This window comes from Chamaea fasciata, unplaced genomic scaffold (assembly GCF_029207755.1).
Source record: "Chamaea fasciata isolate MVZ Bird 193981 ecotype frontalis unplaced genomic scaffold, bChaFas1.0.hap1 SCAF_1, whole genome shotgun sequence".
Lineage (NCBI taxonomy): Eukaryota > Metazoa > Chordata > Aves > Passeriformes > Sylviidae > Chamaea > Chamaea fasciata.
The window spans coordinates 74,634,790-74,647,090 of record NW_027094086.1 but is presented as its reverse complement, the minus strand read 5'-3'; positions in this window follow the sequence as shown (position 1 = coordinate 74,647,090).

Here is a 12,301-nt window from a genome sequence, read left to right as displayed (position 1 = left end):
CCCCAGATTCTGATACACCTCTGTAAAACTCCAGGGAGTAGAGAAGTGCACACGGAGAGTAGATGAGAAGCCTTAAAAAGTGTATGATGGTGAAACATAGCTATTATTAAAACGACAAAAACCAAAACCCGAATAAAAAACCCCCACCCCAACAACAGCCAACCTCCCCCCCCCGCCCCCCGAAAACTCAGATTCTACTCAGAGTGGAATCTGTACTACGGTGAAAGAAAAGTCCACTGCAGTTTAGGCGTTTGGGGGTGGGGGGGTGTCTTCACATTGAGATTGAAGAAGTATTTGTCTTCTTTCTGAAATTTTCCCTCATAAGAATACGTTTCCTTTGAGTAGGACACGCGATGCTGAGACTGGAGGCAAATAACTACTAAAAACGTGCTTTTCAGCAAAGGAATTTGAACTGACGTGTATTTAGAGAATCAAACATTATCGGGAGAACATTTTGAAGGTGGAGGTCAGGTAGTAAAACCTCTAAAAGGTTAAAATGGCAATGATAAATAATCTGCGACATCATTAAACTTAATTCAAAACTGATTGACGTTTCTGTAAACATTCCTTTTCTGTTTCTTTTATCCTTGAGACGTGTGGAAGTATCATGAATGTTCGAAAAAAGTGGAAAGAAATAGCATTACCTTAGTTCTCTTTTAATCACTGCTCTTCTCGAGGATCAAATTCATGTAGGATTGCTCTTGACAATGACATCTCCTTTGAAAAAATCTCTTTGAACAACTGTTTCACTGACAGGTTTGTCTCAATATGCGTTCTTGTTTCCCACTGGCCATTCCAGAATTACTTACTATCAAACATCTAGTCCACTTGAAATATAGCCACCTGCTTCCTGTGTTCCCATCATTTAAGTAATTCAGATTTAGTAGCATTGAAGAGCCATTACAGTTGCCTCCTTTTTAAGATTAGGTACTTTTTTTGTTATTTACCCACCTTTGCTGTTCTCTCAGCAACTTTAAGGCAGAGATGTTTTGGCTTATCATTTTATAACCCTTCAGAGAACTACAGAGCAGAGTAAGTGAAGCAGCAACCTAGATCTGTATCATCATGATTGGCACAATAGAGTGTTGCAAAATGACCCTGCAAAATAGTTGAACTGTACCTGAGTTATGAAATTAAATTCTGTGCATGTTCTATTTGGAACTGTTTCCTTGTGTCAGAAAGTTCCTGAACAGCAAATTGTATTTCCTTTCTCAAGAAGTCTTAGATGAAAACCATGCCATGATGTCCTATTTCAGGCTGCACTACAGTAATGCTTGCCTTGTGAACTTGAGAGAATGGATGCAGTCTCTGTCACTTGGTATTTAGCTGCTCACAGATGGGGCTGATTTCAATCACAGGATTAAATGGTTTTTTTCCTTGTATCACAAAATAAACAAAACTACATACCCAAATAAGGTATTTTCCTGGTGAAACTTTGTATTTGCATTAACTGAAAGAAAGTATCCCAAATAGCATCGGCTGAAAAAACAAATTTAACAGAAAAGTCTGCTCTCTCCACCCGATGTACTGCCCTCAAGAAAAACTGGGAAAAAAAAATCATAATCTTTAAATTGGATATATGCCATAGTTGAACTGATAAAGGTTATTCAAGGGACTATTCATCACTTTTGCCTCTATGTAAATGACTTCTAAAAATAAGGTTTCTCTCTGCCTCTTGTAAACAATATATTGCAAGCATATTTGGCATTTACTTTCTCAGCAAGCAGTATTTGTGTGTATAGTGTTGATATGTAGTAGATATGCCAGATAGATGATATATGGAGATATTGGGTAAGTTCCATGATACATTTCACAAGATAAAGTGTGGCAAAAGAGTTGTGTATTAGTCATTGCCTTCCAAATTGCAGAAATTCCATGAGTAGTTTTACCTTGCAAACTGAAACCAGTGTCTTAGGGACTGAAGGCAGTAGCTGTTTAAGAAAATGCAACAACACTAAAAAATTTAACACTAAAGGAAAAGAAACAGGGATTATTAAAGTGCACTATTTATACAAATATGTCTACAATAATGCAGGTTAAACAAAGCAAAACATCTTTCTTTTTGTGTTACAAGTACAAGTAAGCAGTGGACTTCAGCATAAAGTATTGAAGTTTGCTTTCTAAAGACTGTGGAAGTGATGAACACTTCTTTATTCTGAGATTATTTATTTTTAAGCAAACAGACTCCTCAAAACAAACAGGTACCTTTGTGATTTGTATTCTCAGTTTCATATTCTAATAGGTATGCTTATTAAAAAAAGAAGTCTCATTTGTTCAAATTATGTAACCTTTCTGAACAACAGGTTTACCTAAACTATTCAGTGCATTAGATGAAACAACTATGCAGTGCTTACTTTTTTTACACGCAGCTGCTTCTAGTGTTTTGCATGGATGGTGGAGAATGTTAGTCATATTTACTTTCATTTAGAGCTTGGCCCCTACATGATCAATCATATCTGTTGACAATGCTGTATTTTCCAACAGAGCCAGTTGCTCTTTTCAAAATCTTCAGGGCAGAGGTAGAATCTTCCTTCTCAGTATTAGTAAATAATAAATGTGTGTGAACAAATTAAAAAAATATTGAAATTACAGATCATGTGATTTTCCACAGGATTCTGTTGAGTTTCTGAAGTTAGTTTGAGAAAACAATGTTGACTTACTCATAAAAAAGTCACTGTATATTAAGATCAAGCAAGACGGATGTCTCTATTCAGAAAAAAATGGAGCAGCTATTTGCTTCTCTTGAAGATATTAAAATATTCATGCTAGTCTTTTAAGATTTTTTTTTTTGAGAATGGGGCTTAAGCAGAATTTAGACCTGTAAGCCCAAGATATTTTTATTATTTCCAAAAAACCTAAAACTTGTGTTTTCAGACTTGTGTCTTCAAAGCACTGAAGTGAACTAAGTGAACTATCAATAAAAGCTACAGTAAAAACCACAAGCCATGCCTGTTGTCCTCTGTGTGATCTACTAGTAGCTCAGAATATTTCACTTAGAAGTCTAATTCTTCTGTTGTCATAATTTCCAGTGGTGTCTGGATAGCTCCTATAGCTATGGGAGAGGTGAGATTCACGCTCCTGGTTGAAAATAAAATTGACATTTCAGTTCTCAACCCCAAGGTACTAAGATCAACACCACAATCATGTAAATCTGAATGAAAATCAGCAAGCACTAGTTCTAGTCTAATGCAATTCTGTATTATAAGAATAACTCATAGTTTTGCAAGAACACATCTCTGTGTTGCTGATCCCACCTGGAATAGGTTCAGCAGTTTACTTCCTACTGTAAGTTCCCTGTATCTTTTACTAAGTGTAAGGTACAAGCATTAAGCCAACTAACAAAGTTCCTGAAAATACACAACAAAGACATTCAATGCAATACAAGACATCATATTTTGTAAGTCTGAAATATTTTGGTACTTGGTACTTTCTGATAAAGGACACTAGCAGCTCAGATTTTGATACAAACGGAACCCATCAAACACCATAAGAAAAAAAACTCCAAACCTTGTTTAATGCATCTTAGTGCTTGCCAGCAGTTATCTTCTTTGCTAAGCTAATTACAATGAACTACTTGAAAATTGCTCCACATTTTTCAGGATTATGATTAGAAACCTTTGGGTGATCAGATCTTGTGACCATAGGGGAATATTCTTCAGAAGAAAAATAGATGACAGGGAGGAAACCCACCAGTAAGAGTCAAATGGGCAATACAATATCCATTATATCCTTGTGTAATTACATATTACCTATGAGTGTTTTTCCTTCCTTTAGCATCCCTGAATTTGTTAGAGGTTTTGGACATGTATTCCTAGGAACATACATCTCCTTCCTGGTACATTAAGATGGGTATATAGAGATGCTGCTTTCCACTTTTATAGTTTCCAGTTTTATATGTCCCTAGAGTGAGCTCTATATTGGCATGCTGCTGTTTATTAAGCAGAAAGGTGTTTCCACCACCCTGTGTTCCTTTTTTAAATGAGAAAAATATGTAGGTTGTGGCTTTGGTGCAGTGAGTGGGTTTTTTACAGTCCCTCAAACAGAAAATGGAGAATGTGTGAGTCATATCAGTATAAACAATACATCATATCTAAGCATTTAGCATTTTTAGCATCATATCTGCTAAAAATTATGGTTGTTTGCAGTCTAAAACCTGTCATTATTTTTTCACATGCACCAGTCTAAACAATTAAAGTTACAAGCTTTCACAAAAAGAAAAAACAAAGGTACATTTAAAAACCTGCTTCCCTTCTTCTTTTTAACAAGCTTAGTTTGCATATTTGAAAAAAACATTCTTAAAATGGGCAAATTGCCTATGAATTTGATAAAAATATTTATTAAAAGAAGTTACAGTATGATGTAGCTATTTTTTTTCATTATCAAACTAAGAGTACCTCATGTGCTCTAACTGGAAAATATTTACAGAAGGTTTTTTTAGAGTGCACTTAGTAAACCAATATTCTGAGCAATTAGTATGTCAGAGTAAGCCAGCAGTATATCCTGACTGTTGCCCAGACCAAGGACACCCTTAGTGGTTCAATTAATTAACTAAACCTAAACATAAATACATTTTGTGTATTTTATACCTTTTTTTTTTTTCTTTCCAGTTTCTGCATTAAAAAATAATAAAGAAAAAAAGAGAGAGAGGATATATAGAAGGCAAAGGCAAGGTATGCAGAAGGCAAATAGTGATACTACATGCAAAATTCTAGCAGGCTTTATGAGACAGAAACTTAAGAACCATACAAATACAGGTTGGCTCATCTTCTCCACCCATAGTATCAAGCATGTATTTCCTTTATTGATTGGTTGAATTTTCATTTTTCTTTAAGTTTAAAGAGAATGTTTAGAGTTAGAATTGCAGTTCCATTTTTTACGTAAAATCTGTGAAAGTTGCTTGCATTTTTATGGTCATGAATCTACCCAACCTCCTGACAGTAACAAAGAAGATGACAGATCCACTGTAAGAAGCAAACCAACCATATGGCCTGACTGGAGAACAGGTCAAGGTGAAGCCAAGTGATCAATTGTCACATTCTGCCCCGAGACTCTGACATGTCTGCATCCATCACATTTGCCAGGTCATATAATAAAAACTGATCTGCACACTCACCAAGGAGCATGGAGAGACCACTCTCATCAGTTATGCAGGTGAAAAGCCTGGCTGAAAATCTGATGAGAGATGTCTTTTGCAGTCAGATGTACTTCGTAAGGTAGTGTGCCATTAAGGTCAAGGCATTGAGAGAAGTGACATTATGTTGGGTTATTGAACTAATGAAACATCCCAAAGAACATCTCAGACTACACCAGCACTGTGATGAAATTGTATTTTAGTATCAAAAATCAAGAAGCTAAGCGTTTTTTATTACAGTGGTCAAATTCATTTGTCCATGTCACTGTTTTCTAAAAGAGAATAGAACTGGTATTTTGTGCTATTAAGTCAACAGATCAGCTCCAAGATCTTTTTCAGTTCATTAATCAAGTGAACTCAGTCCAGTCATTTGGAACAAATCTGTCTCAGCTGATGTTCATTAGTCTACCTAGTGAACAAGCCTTTAGAGCCGCTTGGATGCGGCTGCCCTTGCACATACCTGCTTGGAACAAGGAACGTGTTTATGCCTGCTGTGCAGCTACTCTCCAACTGACCAGCTCCTCAGACTCCCACTTGTTGATGGTAGCTCCTGTCAGCTGCCTTTAGTTGTTGTTCCCTGAGGAGAAGCAGATCTCCATTTCCAGCTTAACCTTGTGTCAGCCTTCCTTAACAGACAAGACCAGGCTACTGAAGCTCTCATCCATTACCCCTTTGCCAGCTGTGGCACTTGAATTGGTTTTGTGGATAGTGTAAGCTGTTGCCTTCCCAGGATGCAGCTGGCAACATACACTGGCTTCCATAAAGAAGGAAACCCTCAGCCTCAGCTGCAGCATAAATGCTTTACTGTGGTACTGTTCTTAAACCTTCTCAATACATACAGAAAATTTTCAGTTAAAAAAAGTGTCAATAGGAAGGCTGAACTTATCCTTAAGATATATTGAACTAGAATAGAGCAGAGATCCATTGAAGGGCTATGGCACTAGGATTGAGCCTTTGGGCAGCAGCTTACTTCCTTAATTTATTTTTTTTTAAAGATAAAGTACATATGGTTCACATTACTGAGTCTGAAAAGGAGTATAACAGTACTGGAAACACTATGGCCTTATCCAATTCTGATCCACGTAGTGGCTGGATCTGAAGCATAATGGCCTGCCTGATTTTGGAGCTTTTGTGGTGGGAAAAGTTCTTAGTCTTCTCTCGCTCTGTAGGTGGAGTCTATCTATGAGTCTTCTGGAAACTCAGCACAGCAGAAGACAAGACATAACACTTACGTTTTCCTTTTCTGGAGCTCTTCATCCTGTACTGAGGAAGGGGGCAGATTAATCTTACTGTCATCTTTAGGGGAAATTTCCCTCCAATTCTGTCACCAAACTGCCAAAGGATCAAGCATAAAGGCAAAGATAGCCTGGGAAGTATCTTCAGTTCCTTTACATGAAATATATTGTTGTGCTCCAAGGGATCCATGCAGTGTCTGAACAAAGATTTTATTTACAGACACAATTTGCTGTGGGCAGTGAAACTCAATTGTTCCTAGTTCTACATTTTCTGCAGGCCTTATCTTTCTCCACATAAAGCCAAAACATTCCTGTCTTAGGCTGCGATGCAAGATGGAACCAAAAGTGTGTATTCTATTGCCATCTGTTAAAACCAGGTAGGGCAGTGTTCTTTATCTCTTCCATGGCCCATCTTCCCTCCAGGGGACATCTTCTGTTAATGGGCTATTGAATCTCTCTGCATGACCAGTAAAATTACATCATCCCATTGTGAGATGCTCCACCCAGTGGGAGGAGCCAAGCATTCCTATCAGGATAAAACCTGAGATTCAGAACAGCAGGGCAGCCTGTTTCCACTGGATTCCCAGAGGAAGACCGGACCCATCTCACCGCCACTGGACCTTCAGAGGGAAACTACACCCTTCTACAGCATCATTGCCCAACAGAACCACATCTGTTACTTCAGGAGGACTTAACTGGACTGCTCCCAACACCCTGACCAACAGGGTGTCAGGCTGTATTCTGACTCTGTCAGTGTTTTCCTTTTTGTTTGTTTGTTTGCTTTTTTTGTACTACTACATTTTCATTTTAATATTCCTAGTAAAGAACTGTTATTCCTATTCCCGTATCTTTGCCTGAGAGCCCCTTAATTTCAAAATAATAATAATTCAGAGGGAAGGGGTTTACATTCTCCATTTCAAGGGAGGCTCCTACCTTCCTTAGTAGACACCTGTCTTTTCAAACCAAGCCAGTTCCACAATTCTGTCTCAAACACTAATGCCTCTTCTGGGTTGGTTTTTTGTTTTTGTTTTTTTGCAGTTATAGGTTTCTGGGCTTATCATTCTAATCTAAAAGACAATAAGCATATATATTTACCTACAAATAGTTACTGTACCCTGTCCCATCTCTCACTTTCGTTTTAGAAGTTGCTGCAAACTTTCATGGGTAGAAGAGAGGCAGCTACCATGCCCAGATAATAAGGAAACATTCCCTATGAGACAAGTTTAGTTTAAAAGCTGTTGAGTTATTGGGATGAGCCACATCAAACAAAAAGAAGTTATGTCAAAATAATAAAAATAATAAAAGTATTATGGTTCCACAGGTACTTTTCCAGGAGGTCTTCCCTTTGGGTGTTTGTACATCATGTGAATAAATGTGTGGACAATTTCTAAAGATCAAAACCTCATTGCTACATGCAGCTGATATTTCTAGAACCTTCTGAAACAAATGTCCAAAGCCCTTTCAGATAGAATACCTTTATGAAAGGAAGAAGCTTCAGGATGTTCCTGCCATTTGTTTACTGTCCTCATCTGCAAACACTTGGAGCTGCCAGATTCGGATGCTCTTATCTGATCATCTGTTCTTAGATCTTGGCCACCGGCTTCTTGCTGAACACCGGCTCACAACAAGGAGTTCATTCTGGTCACAGGGCTATCCTCACCTCATATCTACAGTGTTCAGTACTGACAAATTGCTCTGGAAAAAGGCTTGCAGGGTCTTTTGGAAAGACTTGGAAAACTTTTTGATCTCCATGCTTCCTGAGAAGCTTTTCCAATTTAAAGATTTTTACTACTTTCTTAAATCTTCCAGGTAAGGAGTCTACTTGTAACTTGAGAATGATTTACTGAGCCTGAACAGTGTGGCGGTTCAGGAGCCTGCAGTATTTGAAATGCAGGGAATGCAAGGACATAAAAAATGCTAGCAGTTCTGTTACATTGGAGCAAATCCTTTCCATCCCTCATCATGGTACATTCTTTTTGCCTAGGATGACTGGTACAGTAGTAGTGGGCTTCTGTTTCTCTTTGCCTCTGGGAAAACTAGTCATTTGTGGTGATTCTCTATTCTGGCAATACGTAACTAATCTGTTGGGATTTTTGTATTATTCTGATATTTAATGGTTTGGGGCTCTTTTGCTGTGGTTTGGGGGGTATTTTTGTGTGTGTGTGTGTGTTTAGTTTTGATGTTGTGTTTTTTTTCCTCTGGATTCTTTATTTGTCTCTGAATTTTCAGGTATTTCATTTTGACTACCAGTGTCAGATAATTTTTCTATCTAAGGCTTATCTTTACTGGAATCAATCAATCATAAAACCCCAAATCCAAACCTAATCTGCGATCTCCTTGCTCAGATCATAGAAAAAGCGGAACAACATTTATCGTCCTGATTTGTGCTATCACATCAAGGACATGCGAATGTCGTTGTCATTAGCTGACCTTAATTTGCCCAGTCCAAGTTTCTGCAGGTATTTACATGGAAGATCCTATGGTAACACAAATCATCTGGAGATACAAAACACACCAAATACTGGCTGCATATGTGCTGCTGTTAGGCTTAAGAACAGTCATAGTACCTGATGGTTTGTATCCAGACATGTGCACAGGGAAGAGTTCATAGGCTTTGACAGACCTAAAATACTGTCAGTTTTTGGTGCTCCCCTACCCATCTTACTGGCTGACAACACTGCCTGTCAAACCTGTCATCTGCATCTCAGACCAACCTTGCACTTACGGGTAGATTTAGCCTTGGAGTGTGGAAAAATGCTCATTTACATTTCAGCTAAATCCCAGGACTTTTGGGAATAAACAGATAGATCTTGTTGCAGTTGCTGGGTGAAGAGACAGAAGAATGCCAGGCAAAAATGGAGTTTTTTATAATTTTCTCTTTACAAAGTGCTCTTGGCAAGACTGATGCAAATGCTAAGCCTTATGCTAATATTTGTAATACGAGGAGGAATTGATAATTACATTATAGGAAAAATTAGAAGACTGAAGATAAACCTTGAAATGAGTGAGTAGTATCTGTTCAGTTTACGCAGGAAAAAGTTAAAGGTGATTTAATCATGTTCTGTTAGGAAAATCAATATATGCTATCTGGCCTTTTAGTCAAACAGAAAAAGGTGTATCAGGATTCACTGACAGGTAGAAGTAGCCAAACAGCTGAAAAAAGGCATATGCTTATAAAAGTATAGATATAGATAATATCCTTAAAGTTTCCCACTCAGTTTCCCCAAAAACTGTTAAAGAAAAAAAAATTAAAGGGTCAACTCTATAGTCTTGACTGAAATTAGAAGTGCAGGAGGAGAAGGGACTCCACTCAAAGGGTGCAGGTTTTAATGCTTGACAAGAAACTGGGAATTTCTAATTGCTGGCAGCATTTCAGAGGAAACATTTGCTTTGTTACTAAATTACATGCATCTAGGACACAAAAATTATCTGCAACTATAATTCCTATTTTTTTAACAGCCTCAAAAATATAGCTGTCATGAAACCACTCCGCTAATTTCTATGCGTTTTTCTATTAATAGTTCACATTTGTGAGTCACAAAGGTACAGTCAACATACTGATATTAATTTATGTAATAAAGTCTTCACCAAAACCAGTATTTTATGCACTTAATTGTACTGGAATTTTGTTCAGGTTTATGGGTTTTTTTTGAAAAGGACAGTAAGATAAATAGGCTGGTGGCTTTCCACACAAATGGTGTTCTTCTCTTTTCTTTTTATTTAAATTGTATATTTTCCTTCCCTTCTTCTTCCATTTCCAGAGTGCTGGGCTCCTAGCAGCTGTAACTCAAACAGCCCAAATTTGATCCTAAATGTATCATTCTGTGCAGCATACTCTGGAGCTCTAGATGAGTTACACTTGCTGGACGGAATGTTACAACTATCTTTTCTGACTAGCGCTGCTGAGAATTGCATTTTTAAAGCCACTCTTACCGTATGAAAAATGTCTTTCATCCCTTTTACAGATATGCCTGTAATAACATTTCTACAGTTTGAACTATCACACCTTATTTTTTTTTTTCCTTTTTTTCCCCCCCTGCCTTTCAAAGAGCAGTTCTATGTAGAAAGGCAGGACCGCTGGAGCTGCCCAGAACAGAACTAAAATCTTGTGTAGTTTGCATGGTTCTTGAAAAAAACCAAACCAACGTGATCTGCTCACATCTTTTGTGATCTTCTCATGGATGCATTGTGCTACTAAACTGGGTAGAGCACCCATGGTGGCTACTGAACAGTTTTGTCTCATGTTCCCATGACTTTGGTAGAAGCTCCAAGAAATGTCTCAGTTCCAGATATCTCTGCCTGCAGCCTGAGTTATGCTCACACCACCTGTTGTGAAGAAATTCACCTTGCTGGGTTTGCTCAGCCTGTAAGTTTGATTCCCACTTTTCTCCTTATGTAGAAAATGTGTTGAGGTTTGGATGTCTTTCATTGAGGACTCTCAAGCTCCCATGCTCCAAGCTAACCTGTGAAGACTAATGAGGGGGGTGAAATATTTCCCTGAATGTACCTCTGGGGACCCTGAAGACAGAGATGTGGTCCAATTTGATCATAATGGGCTTTTCACAGCCTGTGAAACAAATGCATGTAGCTTCACTCATGTCTTATTCAGAACTTCAACTGAAGGTGGCTGAAGTGTTTCTTGGCTGTATCATCCCTGCTACAGCAACAGAAAACTGAAAATGCCAAATGCGGGGACCCAACCAGCAAACAAGAGGAAGCCTTAAGGGAAGCCATCAATACAGGAAAGGCAAGAAACACCTCTGCTCTTCTGGAGAACCCTCACAGCAGTGAAGTCCTCTGTTTGGAAGGGACAGCTGACAGCAGCTTCAGTTACATGGTAGGCATGGTCTATTCATGTGTCATGTCAGGGAAGAAGAGCTGCAAGTACACTTTCTATGGATATTACCCTGGGAAATTTTCACATCTCCAGTCACAGACTGGCAGTTCAGACTGAAAAGTATCTATGGACTTCCTAAATCTTCCTCCATGAATTTGCTTACTTCTCCTAGCCATGTCTTTTCCATACCCCCTGTTGCCCTTAGGTCATTGCTTGAACTCCCATGTATCTCCTGTGTGAGGTCCAGAATCACTCCAGGATTGAGTTTAATCCCTTACCTTCTGAGCCTCTTCCTTCAGACCCTTTTGCTCTAATCCACATCCTGTAGAAATACAGGCATGTGTGACCCTGCTCCATCCCTGGCCAAAATCAGGGTTGGACTTACACCACAAGGGATGCTGTGAACACAAACAAATGTCACTTGGTGAGGCAGCAGCACCCCTCCAGCCTAGCAACCATGCCAAGCTCCTCTATAAAATAATTTCAAGAGACCATCACCGAGTTATATCCTGTCCTCTCACAAAACCAGGCCCAAAATGAAAGTTCCTCTCCTGCCAAGGAAGCCTTCAAGCACCCTGAAACCCTCACAAAAGAAGAGGGAGAGACCAGGTCTTCTGTGGTACCAGAACTCTAGCTTTACCTTTTCTTCAAAATCAGGAGCTTTTCATAATTTTTTTTTTCATAAAATTTCTTTTCATCAGGAATTTTCATAAATTCCTGATTTTCTTCAAAATCAGGAGCTTTTTTCATAAAAAGGCTTCTTTTTTCTTATAAAAATGAAGCCTCCAAAAATCATTTGTGGTGTAATGGCACTAACATAAACGGGTCAAAGGTTGGAACTCTGTAATATTGAGGAAATGTAAAGAAACAGTAAAATCCAAATCCCAGGGAAAAAAAAAAAAAAAAAAAAGAAAAAAAAGAAGGTATTTCCTATGCTTTGACTGGACAAATCTTTATTCTGGACAACAGAGCTATTTTGAAATCATACACATGCCTTAAATCTGTGCTTTACACAAGTTTAATAAAGCTACATTTGAAAACTATTTCCTAGACATTGAACTCAACACCCTGAGCCGAAGCAGGTGAAGTTACCAGCAA